Genomic DNA, 15,266 nt, shown 5'->3' on the forward strand with positions numbered 1-15,266 from the left:
AAAAAAATCAGTCCAGGAAAGACCTAGATCTGCAATGTGATCTGACCTGATCCTCGTACAACACTGAGTATGAACGACGGCAATTGCTCAAGAGCAAGTCAGCACTGACTGGAAGAAGCCAAACCTAATGTGCCTTGGCTGAGCTGGAGACAATCTCATGGCATTCACATACAGAATATAGGAATTTCAGATAGTGAAGTCAAAGGAACCAATTTATGAAAAGAGGACAAAGATAAAAATACTTTCTGCATGGCTTTGAAAGCAAAGCTGAAGAAGACTGCAAGAATGTAAATCGAGGAGCAGCAAGGAGGTGGGCTGGGTGAACTTCTCAGTTGTGGGGGCATAATCATCATATATAAGGCTGTGATGTGATGCAATGGTCTACAAATTGTAGAATTTCAGCTGAGAAACTAAAATCAAAACCACATAGTAGTCAGCACCCAACAGGAACTGAATGAAGATGAAAAGAAAAAGCAACTTTCCCAATGCCTCTTCTTTCACTACAGACCCTGTGTTCCCACTTTCCTGTTTACAGCTGCAGTGCAACTCCCTGACGCTTTCACTTGGGGCAGTTCCCAAAACACAGACCACAATGTCCTTCAAGTGCAATGAAGAGAAAGATGATCAAACAGAAGGCATGTGACAAAGGTACAGCTCCATGAGATATGCAGATGAGCAAAAGCTTAACCGAGAAAGAGCACGGTGTTTTCTTGGATAAGGTCACTGAGTTGGTGCTTGCCATAAACATGTCAAAGTTTGGTTCAAAGCATTATGCAGAAATATTTGACAATGCAGAGGTGTTCTGTAGTCACTGTACTGAGCAGTAAGGGACATCAGAAACCTGGAACTGTAGCAACAGACGTGGAAGATAGAGCGTGAAAAATGGGAACTGAAAGCATCCAGTTTAGTAACATACCAACCTGGATCATTAAGATTTCCCTAGAATAACCAGCAAGGCCCTCCAAGTATTTCACTGGATCCAGGGTTCAGCCATAGCCAGAGCCTTCCAGTCCTGGAAGGTCCCTGCAACAGAGGCTGCCCTGGTGTTAGGAAGGGGTTTTTGTGAACACATGCCAGATTTGCACTCAGCCCCCTTTGCCATGTTTCCTTTCTCAATGTCACGTTCTGCTTTTGCATGACGCAATAACAGTGCATTGCTGCAAGGCCCTTCTGGTGGTGTGGCAGCAAACGTACATAAACGCCTCCCTCACTGCACAGACTTTGGGACATGCAGAACAGCTGGAGTCACAGACTGCAGAAACCCGTTGGACAATTGGCACAGAGACCACCTATCAGCTGGTCGCATAGGCATTCCTGAAAATTAGATTGATGTTCCTGCATTCTTTTGCTACACAAAGTGTAAGTTGATTTGAGTAACCCCCAAGCGTATTATTAACCACCTCCTTTTTTTAGGTGCTAGCTGGGGTTTGAAATTGTTCCCGAAAGCATGTAACAGAACGAGCACAGACAGTAGTTGTTTTAGCATATGAGTACTTCTGGAATCAAGGCTTTAGCATCTCTTTCATCAGAAAACCTATTCTAAGGAATGCTGCTCTTATCTAGCAGATGTTCCACTAAAGAATTTGCTTTGTCCTTTGCAAAATATGGCTCAGAGCCTATATCCACTCCACGGTGGAGATAAGAGTGTTGTTTTTAAGGTAATGAGTGGAAGTCTCTTTCCCCATAGAAAAGCTCTTTAGGAACCTTTGACTGTGAAGAAATAAGCATTTCCTGATGAGGATTTGGAATGTCATTTGTAAACAGTTCACATTTCTATGCAATTTTTATGACATGAATTACTCTTTCCTTAACTGCAAGAGCAAAGTTGGACATATAAAAGTATAACTAAGAAATGACTGGGTAAAAGGTTTGCAAGAAATAGCTTGTTTAATAGATTTAATCCCATTGTCTGCTCAGAAGTTATCTACAGTCAGTCTTTTGTTATGAATTCCTTCGGTGCTCCTCTTTGTTAGTCAGAAGATTTGTGCAAACAGATTTCTCCCTACTCATTGCACACCAAATGCTGACTGCAAGTGTTCCCTTTAGTATTTTAATATGTTCACCACTTGATAGGTTCAAGCTGTGCAATTGGGTGTCTAAGTCACATGGCATTGTTTATATTCTCAGAATCCTTTTGCCCCTAATGATTTTCATATGGTCGAGATGTAAATTTTGTTTTATGATTAAATGAAACTTGGCTCAGAGGAGCCAAAATTAATTTTTCAGGAGCATTTTGTACAAACAAAACTCCACAGACATAAACACATTAAAAGGGGGTTGTAAGCACAGTCAGGGTAAAAAAATCTATTTAGAAGATGCCAAAGTTATAGAATTTTTTTTGTCCTAACAGACCCAATAGCCACTTTTTTTTCCTCATCAGTCCCTAAATGCCATAGAGCAATTGTAAATGTCCTTAATTCAGTAGGAGTCTGTATGTAGTATTTGTGTTTTACATAATTTAGAACTCCATGTAAAGCAATTTCACTGAAAACATTAAGAATATGTAAATTCACACCACTGTTTGTGCATAAATATTCCAGGGTCAGCTGTCCATCTGCCAACTGTACACAATAAATATTTTCTATTTCCACTCTCCTAGGAAAGCAGTTTTCTTTAAAGCGAACCTTTACAATATGTGGTGTTTGCTACCATTTCAAGGCCTGCTACACCAATGGAAAAGAATGTGCTAAATGTAGCATTATCATGCAGGTCAGGCAGGGCAGCCCAGTACACATTTTCCCACAATCTCTGCTCATTAACATCTAGTTCCCCTATTGTGCAGATTTTTGGCTCTGTTCCATCAGAGCAGAGAAGAAAAATGTTTACAATATGCAAACTTGGAGGGACACGCACAAAAAAAGGGGGCTTTGAAATGTCAGTCCTTTGGGATGAAAAGTTTCAAAGGGGAAGGTAAGTCAAAGGTTACTAATGGGATGTCTGCAACACCTGCTTTTAGTGGGGATTTCATAAACAAGCTTTACTTCTCAAGAACAGCTTGGCCTAGACAAAAATACCAGCTAAAATATCAGTGGCTAGCTTGAGCAGCCTGGTACCTACGAACAGAGAGGTCAGGTTTGTTATATCCTAACATGGCCTCTCACCCTGCTTTTATTGATAAAATGAGATTGCCTCGGTGGCCAACATTGCTGTTCACATCTTAAAGTAGAAGGCACTGGCAACATGGCCTCTGCAGGCGAGGAGGAGGAAGGTGATGTTCAGCATCATGCCGTTAAAAGCCATGCTCTCTGAGGAAGAGCTGAACTGTTGCATGCAGGAACGAGTTTTGCAAACTTCAAAAGTTTCCCAGCTCAGCTAAATGGCCCTCATAAGGCACTTTCAGTTATTGTGAGCAAGTTTCATAACTGTCATAACAACTCGGAGACCTCAGTACTCTTTTTCCCCTGAAAGAACTAATACGTATTTCTAAGATGTTAAGATAGAGAAGCAGATGAGAAGAAATAAGTCCTACTAAATATTCATCGGGCCGCTACAGAACCTTAACCCTCAGCCATTACCAGAGAACTTTCATGAAACTGAAATGCAATACTTTCATCTCACAGGCAGTGGCACAGGAACAGCCCTGCCTAAAATTCTTGTCCTACAGCAGAGAGACCCTGCAGCAGAAAAGGCATCCGAGTCCCCAGAGACAACTTCAGGGCTCTGCCTGAGACAGCATCCTTCTTGTCCAGAGGAAAAATGTGGCAGCTCCTACAAAAGCTCAGAAAATTTCCATATTCATATAGAAACAAGGAGAAAGCAGTGTGATAGATAAGATCACAAACTGGTATTTAGGTCCGATTACACACAAAAACTATAACACATTAATATTTCTCATTTTTTTTTAATTACAAAGCAAAGTACATTTACATGAAGCTAGTATTGAAACAGTAAAAAAAGGTGAATTTTTTCCCATGGTAAAATATTATCAAATATTATCTGCTCTCCTGTTGTTATAATTTATAATTTCTGATCCATAGCAATGAACAGAATTGCTTTAGTAGGAACTGTGTTATTAACCATTACCAAATCAAGACCTCTGCATGTATCACCAACATTGAAAAGAAAAAGCCCTAAGATAATAACACAACTGCAGGCATTACAATAGATACAGGCACAGACAGAATCCTGGGAAATTTTAGGAAAATAATTTCTAGGCTAGGCTTTGCTTTACAGTTTGTTGTTAACTGATTCCTTCAACTGAATTTAATTTTTTTAAAATGATAATCCCTGTTTCTATTCCTCCAGAGAACTGTCAGAACCAATAACCACCTCACACACCACTGCTGGGTACCAGGGACATACTCGCTTGCAGAGGACACAGATGCAGCGTGAAGTTTTTTAAAGGACCTAATGCATTTCTACACGTGCATTTTGTCAACATTTTCTCTTCAAATACTTTATCTAAGCTACAACTGTCCCAAAAAGAGATCGTGTACGCTAATCTGGATACATCTTTGTGGTGGTGATGGTTCAGTCACATTATTTCTGAATTGGATTGTATCAGAGCTTAGGCAAAATGCAGAATACTTCAGATACACAGCCATGAAGAATTTAATATATTGAAAAACATCAGACGATGGATGCTTTTAAAGCAGTTTAGAGATGGCAGAAACCATTTGTTTCACATGAAAACATAGAACTGGACAGCAAAGTAAACACAGAGAGTGCACTTTTTTATGCCTTACTAATGTGAGCTAAGTTTATTTATGAATACACCAGAAGCTGAGAAACGTCTTCAATAAACTATTTACATTTTTAATGCTTGCAGATATGCAACTCTAGAAGTTTACCTGGAGAGATATAAGAAGGTTTAGCTAAGTTTGTAAGGATGACCTTGCTTCTCATTTCACGTAAAGTTTTCCCTCGCATAAATTCACCCAGCTTTCACTCAGTTTAGTGGAGCTGTTCTTTTTACAGTGGGTTGGGATCAGAATAAGGCCTCTTGTAAATGGTATGTCAAGAAACATGTTTAAGTAAAATGTAATCCTGTAAAGTAAGGGTTCTGCTTTTGGTTTACTTAATGATATGCTATGGAGAATAGCTTTCCTATCTTAGATTCCTTCCGTTCTTCTCACAGCACTCATGACTCTTTCTGTATTACTTTTGATCTTTTCTTCTTACCGTATAAACTACATTTCTTTTGCGCTCCTTAAATGTGTTCAAACTTCCTACTTTTTGACTGTAAAAGCATTCAGGATTTCTGGTGGGACTTAGAGTTGGACAGATGGCTGCATCTAGGTTGAACAGTTCATATTAACTTCTGTAAAGTGATGGGAGGAAGCACTGAAGAACCAGCACCAGCTCCATTTAGTATCTGTTCAGCAGGACTCTCAGCATAAGAAATTATTATCTTTTGCCCCAAGTTGTTTCAGGGAAGTCAGATACAATTATATGGGTGCTAAATCAGAAGATGACAACATGCCAAAACAACGCCATTCCCTTGACTGTGTAATAAACAGACCAGTTACAAAACAATGTTTGAACTCCAGTTTAACTACACAGAACTGGAAGTGTAAACAACTGGGGATCAATGACATGCTCGGTGTCACTCAATCCTTCTTCAAACCTCCAGGCTTTATTCTGGTGTGTTTAACAGACATGCTGACATATCAGCTGTTTTGTGTATGACTGCTCAGAAATAAAGATTACTATTTGAACAATCAAGAGCATTGTTCATTTTATTATCAGATTCAGCATCTGGGCAATATTCATCTGTATCAATCCTTTCAGTAACCAGCTTCTCTTTTCAGGACCGGATTTCTGTATCAAATCACTCTGTACGGGTAGGGCTCTGGGAAAGGGGCTTAAGCAGAGAAACACGAATATGTGGTAGTAGAAGCCCACCTCCCTTAGGGCAAAAATCTCAGCTAAAGCACCTTGGCAGCATATTAATAGCTATAAAAGACTCTTTCTTTGCTGACCACAAATATGCTGTGGTCAACAAGAGGTCTACTCACTGTTTTGTTAAAAACAGTGATGATTTATTTTGCTTCAGCCATGTGTGAAACTAGTCACCACTTTATGAATAATAATATCCTCTTAGTCTCAATGGAGCTCTTTTTATACAGAAAGATCCACAAAGCATTTAACTAAATACTTGGTATGGCAATCTACTGACTGACCACTAAAATAGAGCCATATCTGGGATGGAACAGAGCAGCTATTTAACAATGTATGGCAGTGGCAAAGACAAAGAGCAGAAAAAATCCATTAGAAACCAAAGCAAGAGCTGAAGTAAAATCTAACTACCTTAATTAGGCATGAGCATGGAGTGGAGCTAAAATTGTAAGTTTGAAGAGTGCCCTGGAATCTCTATGCCTACAAGAAACCAGAAGTATATACAGTTTCTTGAGAGAATGAACTCCCGACTGCACAGTGCCCTCTACTGTGAAATAAAATCCACAGAGATTCAGAGGGGATAAAATTATGTATAAAATGACTTGGCCAGCTTGATTTCTGCAGCACTGTCCTGAGGTTACAAAATCTGAGGAGAACTGAACGCAGGTGGTAAAAGCTCAGCCTGGGCACGCAGGACCAAGCTGGAGTCCTCAGCCGTGTGCAGAATAGCTTGACAACTACTAAGCCTGTTCCCCGTAACTATTTCCAAAACAGCAAATCGGATGAGTAGAACAAAATGTAGTGATTAAGTGCCTTTTAAGTATCTACAGTTCTAGTAGTTTTTCTGTTTAGGGTGATCCATCTCAATATTTAGATATTATGATCCATTTCAACAACAGTTTGCAACACAGGCGAAATTGCAGAAGTGTATGATTCGTTACACCTTTAAGTGGCAAGCGATCCCCAGTTGGCTGGATATTACTATGTGAAAAAATCAAACATCACTTTAGGGAAGGAAAAAAAATAAACAACAATGAGAAAACCACCACCCAACACAATTCATCCCTGATGCTGCAATGGATTAATGCTAAAATTATAGAAGTCCACTTATATATGTTACATTTAAAATCGCTAGTATTGCATGTTATTTTGCTCTTCTAATGCATACTAAATACATTCTAATGAGTAAAAATGTAGTAAGTTAACTCATAGGGTTTCCAGCTGAGTACATGAAGGAGCCCAGGAAGGTTTAAGCACAGGAAACATCTCAGATGACCATGAGAAAGAAAAGTTCAATAGCAAAGGGCAGACCCTGTGACAAATCACACCACCATTCAGGAAACTCATTTGAGTCCTACAGTGGTTTCTTTCCTCTCACTCCTGCAGTAAACCCTGCCCAGAGGTTTTATACCTCCCTCACCCTCAAACACATACATGTACACATTCTGCCTCAAGAGATGCAGCTGGTGTAATGTGTTTTTCCCTGCCACCTTCAAGCAACCTGCAGGAAACCAAGCTTCTTCAGAGAGTTTGCTTCATAAGCAAGCTGCCTTTAGCTCCAACACAAGGTGTGTTTCTTTAACCCTTTTATTCTCTAACATAAATATAAAGCAAGTACGTAAACACCGATTCATTACAGAACAGAGACACACACATGCACAGGCAGGACAAAGCTGTGGTAGAGAACACCAGCGCTTAATGTCCTACAGAAAATATTCAGACAAGACAATGTAGAGTGTGAAATAAAAACCTGTACAGAGCAAAACAGAATAATTTTCTGAATAAATCTTGTGGAAGAAAAGAGACACCCAGAAGCACCCTGTATTCCAAAAGCCTCTGCTGACCAGATGGGGCACAAATTGCTTGCCCATAGCTCTGTGCAGTCCTTTGGCGGTTTTAAATAATGCCAGGCTGAGCAAGCCACTTGTTGGCCTTACATTGCCAGAAGACTTCTGAGCCACACTTCACATGCTGCTAACTAAAGGAGATGCATAAATTGTGGTTCGGTCCTAAAATAGAGTTTTGTGCATTTCCTTGGGTGTATGTCGTGGGTATTTAAGCAAATATTGCTACTTTTCAATTGTATATCAAGCAGAACTCAAGTAAAAAAAGTAAAAGGAAACAAAGTAAATTTAAAAAAATCTTAAAAGCTGTAAGGAACAATTTAGCAACACAATTGTTTTTTTATTTGTGAAGCTTTCCTATGAAAGTCTGAAGAGGATTACAAGATTTATATACCCTGTAAACTTGAAGGAGTGGCCTTAGCAATCTAATAATATCTGGTGGCAGGGATTTTGCTGGAGATGGGGTATACATCAATGGAGATGGCAAACAATTTCAGTTCTGAAAGTCACCTGTTGTACTCCCTCTTTAAACACAAATTACTGCTCCTGTTTGTATGCAAAATGTTTAAAATTACTCTTTTCTCCACCTTTTTAATCTTTCAGAAGTCTTTGTGGTCTGACAGGGAAATGTAAAACTGGAGTAATGTAGAGAGAGGGAAATGTGTATATGTCATGTATGTAAATAATCCAAAAATGTCAGATTTCAGCTTGATTTATCTTGAAAGGAACAATGTTTTGTACTTCCTGCTTTCTGAGAAATCAGACCTCCTCTGAAATGTTCACCCAACACCACTTTCAAAATTCTAGACCATACATGAGTTTCAAATGTAAAGTCACTGTCAGAAATATGAAATGTCTTCTTTATTGTACTTGAAAAAACAAACACAGATAACTTCCTATGTTACTATCTCCTGGCTGATTTCATTTAATTATCTACTAGCAAGGAAAAAGAGAAGGCTGAAAAGAAGTGTAAATGATTTATCGTTTAGAAAGGCTTTGAAATAAACCAAACATTTGCTGTGTTCAATAATGTTTTTTCACTGCTGTTAGCATAGCCCAATAAGCACAATAGCAGTGGAGCTTTTGGATAAGTTAAGAGCCTTTTTTTAACACAGAAAAGAATAAGAACTTGTTTACACTTTAGCAGCTGCTTAAAGATAACAAATGAAGCTTAAAAAGGCACATACTAACATCAACACAAGATGTTCCTCAAGCTTGAAAATAAAAATATCAGAGCTCTGTTAGGCTTAGACACTGATATTAGATTAAAAAGAAAAATAGTGTTTTCCTCTTGCATTTCTGGAGACAGACATTGTTTGCTGAACAATGTAAAATTCAATCCCCCAGGGAATGCCAGAGGCTTTTTGGCAGACTCTCTGAAACTCAAGTTGACTCTTTTCTGTAACAAATAACGTTAGAAAGAAAAGGGGACAAAAAGGGAAGAAAAGAAGAAGAAGGAGACATAATTACTTTCAATGTTTACATGGCTCTGGCTTCTTGAATCTGAAAAAGTATCAGACTGCAAAGACTGGACTTAATCTAACTTTATACAATTGACAGGTGGACTTCAACTACTTCTAATTATTCTAAGTGGGTATTTAGTTAGTTATCTTAGCTCTTTTTAGAAGAACAATGGGAAAGAATACCCAAGTTTATAAGAAAAGGAGAAAATGTGCTCTCTCATATTTGTACTTGTTCAAGCTTTGTGCCATCTATTAATAACAATGTCAGCTTTGAGCCTGGAAAGCCCAGTTAACTAGCCTAACATCAGGGTGGGCATGCATTTTACTGCCAACATCCCTCCAAACAGCGTTTAACAAATGTTCTTCATTCAAGCTGTACAGATGGAAGAAAAATTACTCTGAGGAGTTGCAGTCCTATAGGCATAAATTATACGAATGCTTAGCAATAGGAGTGCTCAGGCTCAGGAGCAGAGGTTGCTGTAAAAGTGACTTGCGTGCTTGGGCATGCGAGCAGAGGCTCTCTTCACCCTATGGAACTACAGACCAGCGATGCTACTCCCATAGTTTTGGGGCATACACAGGCTTGTTGGTAATTTTCTAAATATCTTCTGCTGAAGGAAATTATGTATCAGTGTCAAAGAAGATTAAAAAATCAAAAAGGCTCTGATTGGTATAACTTCCCTGTAGTTTTCTTTCACATTTAAAGTTTTGAAAGCGTAATTTGGTTTCCCTGTTCTTGCAGTATACTTTTCCATCCACAGATTCATTAATTAAGACTGGATATTTAATGTTTTTAACTTAGTAGTGTCCTCCTTTTTCAGGCAAGCTTATAAAAACTTTATTTAAAATGTACAGGAGTAATGAAAGAGACAATATAACCATGTGTGAAACGAGGAGAAATATTAAGGCAAACCTTAGGTTTAGATCTTATCTGGGACGGCTGGGTGCTCAAAACCAATTTGTAATAGATCAGCAGCAAATGTATTAAAAAATCCCATCCTTGAAACCCAATTTATTTTAGTCCCATCCGTGAATCTTGCCCTGGAATCTTCTGTTCCATGTCTACATTTGCATAATTACCTATTTGTATGCAATACTGTGACTCGTTCAAGCATTGCTTTGTCAGAGGAATAAAATGTTCTGCAATTCCCTCTTCCTCCACTAGTGTCGTCACCTGAACTGCCTTTCATATTCTTTCTTGCTCTTCCAAACCATCCTTTTGATTATGCATTTCAACAGTAATTGTAAAAAAGGTGCTGTACATGTGAGAGCAGCTCTATGGTAGAGATGTTCTGGGTATAGAAATGAATGTTAATCAGGGAAACAGGTAAAGGGTTAGAAAACCAATTGAGATCAAATTCAGTGAATGGAAATAGATATAAGCTCACCTGCTATAATGGCATCAGTAAAAAGATTCAGTCACCTGAGATAATTTCCTTGTAAACAGATGGTCTTATCACATATTACTGATAATTTATTACATATATCAATGCAAAGGCCTTAGAAACAAATATGCAAGCACGTTAGTTCAGTTCAGTTATATTTTATAACACTGGTATCTGGCTTTATTTTATTTCTTCCATCTGTGGTCAAGTGATTGTTTTGACATGGAATGATGACCCAAAGCAAAGTTTTTGGGATTACATGTGGGAAGTTTCAAGCAACCCCAGCAAGGTTGCTGTTCAGTAGTATTGTCTAACTAGATCACTAGCTAGATTATAGAGTAAGAATACTCACAAGAAACAATTAAGGCAAAAAGGACAACAGGTCTCCATAGACAAAATGAGTATTTGAAATACTTCTCACTTGATTTAAAAGTTTTAAAAATCTGAGTAATCTTTGCATAGAGGAGGAGGAGGTACACTAGTCAAATAGTTTGCAACAGTTTGCTGAAGGGCAGGTTAGAGAAACATAATACCCAGCTTCAATAGAAACTAGGCTTTTAAGACAGTGTGATTACCCTTCTGGAACAACCAGTTTCTTAGACATTTTGCTAAAGAAAACAAAACAAAAAACAAAAACAAACAAACAGACTCAGAAAAATTAATGCTTAATTTGCATTTCTTAGACTACTCTGAAGCATCTGTTACCCAGGAAAGATAACACAAGGGATTATGTAGTTTCACCCATCTTTCATGCTAACATATCCAAAAAAACCCAAAAAAAAAATAGCTATAAGCTAGCTAGTGATCTAGTTAGACAATATTACTGAAATTTTCTGAAAAACCATACCAATCTTTCTTTTGGACTGTTGTAGAAGTCTGTTGTAGAGGTCCTAGTTGTTGGTTTAGCAGCATCTTTCCGCAAACACAATACAGCATTGGCAGACAACTCTGACAGCAAGAGCACAGCAGTAATCTATAGGAAGAAAGAAAAAGTTTTTTTCAGATTCTGAGATTACATGCCTACCAGTTATTCTAAGTACACAGTAAAGGTTACTACACTAGGGATTCATATATTTATCAGTTAATCTGTCCCAAAGCCATGGAAGGTAATTAATGAAAAAGATAATCAGGCATGGCTTCAGGCAGTAATTTGATATTACTCTAAATCTCTGCATGAGCAAACCTGTGAACCAGAGGAAACACACACTGTACAAGGACACTTGTGTTCTGAAACGTGATCCCCTGTGGAGTTCTCAGATGAAGCACTTTTCCAGTGATTAACTCAGTACATTTGAATTTCATTATTTAATGTTTTAGGTGACTGGTTATTTGTACTGTACAAAGAGGAAAACAAGTTTTCCATGAATAAAATCAGAGAAAAGGCAGATAATAACTAAGCCATCTCAGGTCACTTCGAGACCCATTGCGCCTTGCTGAGCCAGAATGACATTCAGTGTATGCTCTTTTGGCTTTTTTTATAATTATGCCATACTTTTCTTATATTCCAGTGGCATGGAATCCATGGATCCTTGCTAGGATTCATAGAACTTATTTTCCATACGGGTACAACCCTTCCTATAGGGTTCGTTAAGACAAAGGGAGGTATTTGGGTTTATCAGAATTGGTCAATACGTGCTGAAAATGCTCCAATTATACCAGCTTTTACAATGGTACAGCAATATTCCACTCCAGGGCCCTGCATGCCCAGTGCAGCCAGGCAATTGAGTTCTCATTGATTTTATTAAACATGGGAGCCCTCAAAGCTGCTTTGCAGGTCCAGCAAGCAATGTGGTTGGGACGCGCTTCTCCAGGACATGGGGAGAGGCAGCAGGTTATTTGTCCCTCTGCTGAACTCTTACTAAGCAAGAATCAACTAAGATACATTTGAAGTGTTAATCAAATTAAAAGATGTCTCCAGAGAAATCTACTGTAAATGATGTGTTCTGCTGTACTTCTGGGAAAAGAAAATGCCAAATATCAGATGATAAGACTAAAAATCCAGCAAAGAAATTCACATAAGGGTTAGGTAAAAAAGTGAAATCAAATTTCAGAGCTTTACTGCACTATAAGACTGCCTGCTAAATTCAGTGGGCCCTGGATTTGGTGGGATACACTCCATCAGAATGTCATTTTACCCTCTATCAGAATGTGGTATTTTAAGCCTGTTTATGTTCTTTTAGTTCAGCAATATTTTCATGATCTGCCTTTCTCTTTTAGAGATCAAAGACAAAATTCAGACTGCACTGACAAACTCAATTCTGGATTACATTTAGATATGAAATAGTGTTTCTGTACAATGAAACTTTTTCAGCTTTCAAGCAAAATCTTTTCCTGTTCCCTGTTGGGATGAAAAACAAGGTCTTTTGAGGGTTTATGAACAAAACAAAACACAACACAACCACCAAAAAAAACCACAAACCCATGCAGTCCCAGTTAAAAGCCTGGTAGTTAGAGCTCTCATGTGTCTGATTTGGTCTAAAGACTTGTGACTAAATTTCCCTCATCCCAGGGCACATTGTTGAACAAAGGACTACTGAAATCTCTGTCTGCCTCTCTATTTTTGGCAGAAATTCTGTCGTGGAGCAGAAAAGTCCTTGTAGCAGTCTAATCAAAATCAGCAAATATGTATAAAAATCATAATGAAGGAAAAATTCAAATCAGCCTAGTCCAGTTTTATCAAGCCCCTCACCAGAAGTAAAACAGCCATCAATAGGAGATGATGAGACACTTAAAGTAACACCACAGAAATACCACTCAAACCCAGAAAGACATCAGCTACATGCATTTTCGCCACTAGTTGTCTCATTCTGGTATGCAATACCCTTGGCTTCCCAGATTAATAAATTAACAGGTAGCAATGGTTATATTTTCAAATGTGATTTATAAATATTTTCAGATTTTGGTGGTGAATTTTTCAAAGTGTTACAAGCTTAGCTAAGGGCTTCTGAAGTCTGGCACTGAGCATACCTTGTACACAAACAAACAAGCAAGCAAAAACAACTGGCCTTCTGACCTTAACTCCTGAGGAGGTCAGGACCGCAGGAACAGCTCTGCACTCTATCCCTGCAGCAAACCCTTACTTGAGGCTACAGCTGTTTTTGCCACCAGTGCATTGATGCAGTACAACAGAGACCTTTTTGTAGGATACTGGCAACTCAAGCAAACGAAGGTGAGGCACCTCTAGATAAGAAGGCCCTCACAAGAACCACATCTGTGTTTAATAAGGTGGGATGCAGCAATGTGTTTATATTCTGCAGTGCCAATATTATTTCAGGTGACCTGGGAAACAACCCTGTAGAAAGTTGCATGCAAGTGGTCCTGGTACCTGTGTGACATCAAGAGGAAGTGTATGGAGAGAGGTGTATGGCAGAGCTGTGCCAAACCCGGTGGGTCAGGGGGGCTTCTGAGTGGAGGTCATGGCAAAACTGAGACTGCTGTGCCTTCCAGATGGGGTTTCCCTTCTGCTTTGCAAGCTGAATGTAACAGCACTGCATAGGCAGAAAGTGGAGTTTCTGGAAAAGATGTGACTGTGACTGTTTTTTGTGGTGTTTATAACCTACAAGGCAATCTCCCCCTTCCCTTCTCCCATTCCATTTCCTTCTTTCTCCCCCCCCCCCCCGCTTTTTTTTTTTTTGGTTGTCTTCCCTTTTTCCCTTTCTTTTTTCTTCTCTGCAGTACATTTTCAAAGCTGTTCCTCACATACAACTGAACTGAAGAGAGACTATTACACAGTAACTACACATACAATTTCCCCCTCTTTGTGTCAACAGTGGATTGGGAAATCTTGTTCCATCTACTTTATAGAGAGAGCTGTCATCAGCCACAAAGATTACGTGGTGACTTTTGATTAGCAAAAGATGTATTTAGGGCTTTAAAACCTTTAAGTTTTTTTTATACATTAGGCGCTTTACATTCAGTTCATTTTTATAACCTCCATTTAGACATCATATACGCAAGAAGATTTCTATCTTTTCTGAATGAAAGTCAGCATAGGAACATGGAATCTAACCCAGACCTGGAACCACTGAGGGAAACCTTTTTTAATGTGCAAGTGATGATCAGTGTCACTCTGTCATTCAAAGTGCAAGTAGACTAAGATAGTTGTTTAAATAGAAAATGAATTAAAAGTACTGCTGCAATTTCAATAAAGGTATTGTTTTTTAATAAAAAAGTTAAATGTCAGAGTGTAACAATTATGATGACCGTACAGTTTCCACATTGTAAATAAAATACATGTGTTTTAGAACAAAAGCTAGAACATGCTCCACATACTTCTTCAGTTGTTGCTTAACATATCTGGAATATATTAAAAAGTCATATTCAGTTATAACTCAACACACACATGTCATGAAATACACGCCCTTTGTAGAGAACTAATGCATATTCAGAATAATTTTTTTCAAAAGGACACAATCACAGTGTGAGTGCCACTGAACCCAGCACAGGCACACCAAACTGTATGTTTGACTCCTATGCTAGATGAAAATTCCTTCCCTAAGTTCAACTTTCTTGTCTGAGTTGTCATTCCAAACATTATCCTTAAAGAGTGAAAGCTACTACCAGCACAGCTTGCTTTTACTCTTCTGTTCTGTTCTGACAGCTTTACTCTACCTGAGGTTAATGGCGTAAAACTGGAATGACAAAATTTCTATAAATTAATGACAGTAAGACTTTCCCATGTTCACGGGCAGTTCATTCATACCCTTCCAAGTCAATGACAAAAATTACATTGACTT

General features: G+C 38.5%; 1 protein-coding gene across 1 annotated transcript in view; it reads right to left on the minus strand.

The window, feature by feature from the left end:
* Window positions 1-15,266, minus strand: part of LOC110365678 (uncharacterized) — a 191,933-nt gene that overhangs the window by 77,387 nt on the left and 99,280 nt on the right. Inside the window, exon 4 of the mRNA XM_065058307.1 lies at window positions 11,378-11,503. The gene's annotated coding sequence lies outside the window, so the exon portion shown is untranslated. The remainder of the gene's footprint in view (window positions 1-11,377; window positions 11,504-15,266) is intronic.

Source organism: Columba livia, chromosome 3 (genome assembly GCF_036013475.1).
Source record: "Columba livia isolate bColLiv1 breed racing homer chromosome 3, bColLiv1.pat.W.v2, whole genome shotgun sequence".
NCBI classification, from domain to species: Eukaryota; Metazoa; Chordata; class Aves; order Columbiformes; family Columbidae; genus Columba; species Columba livia.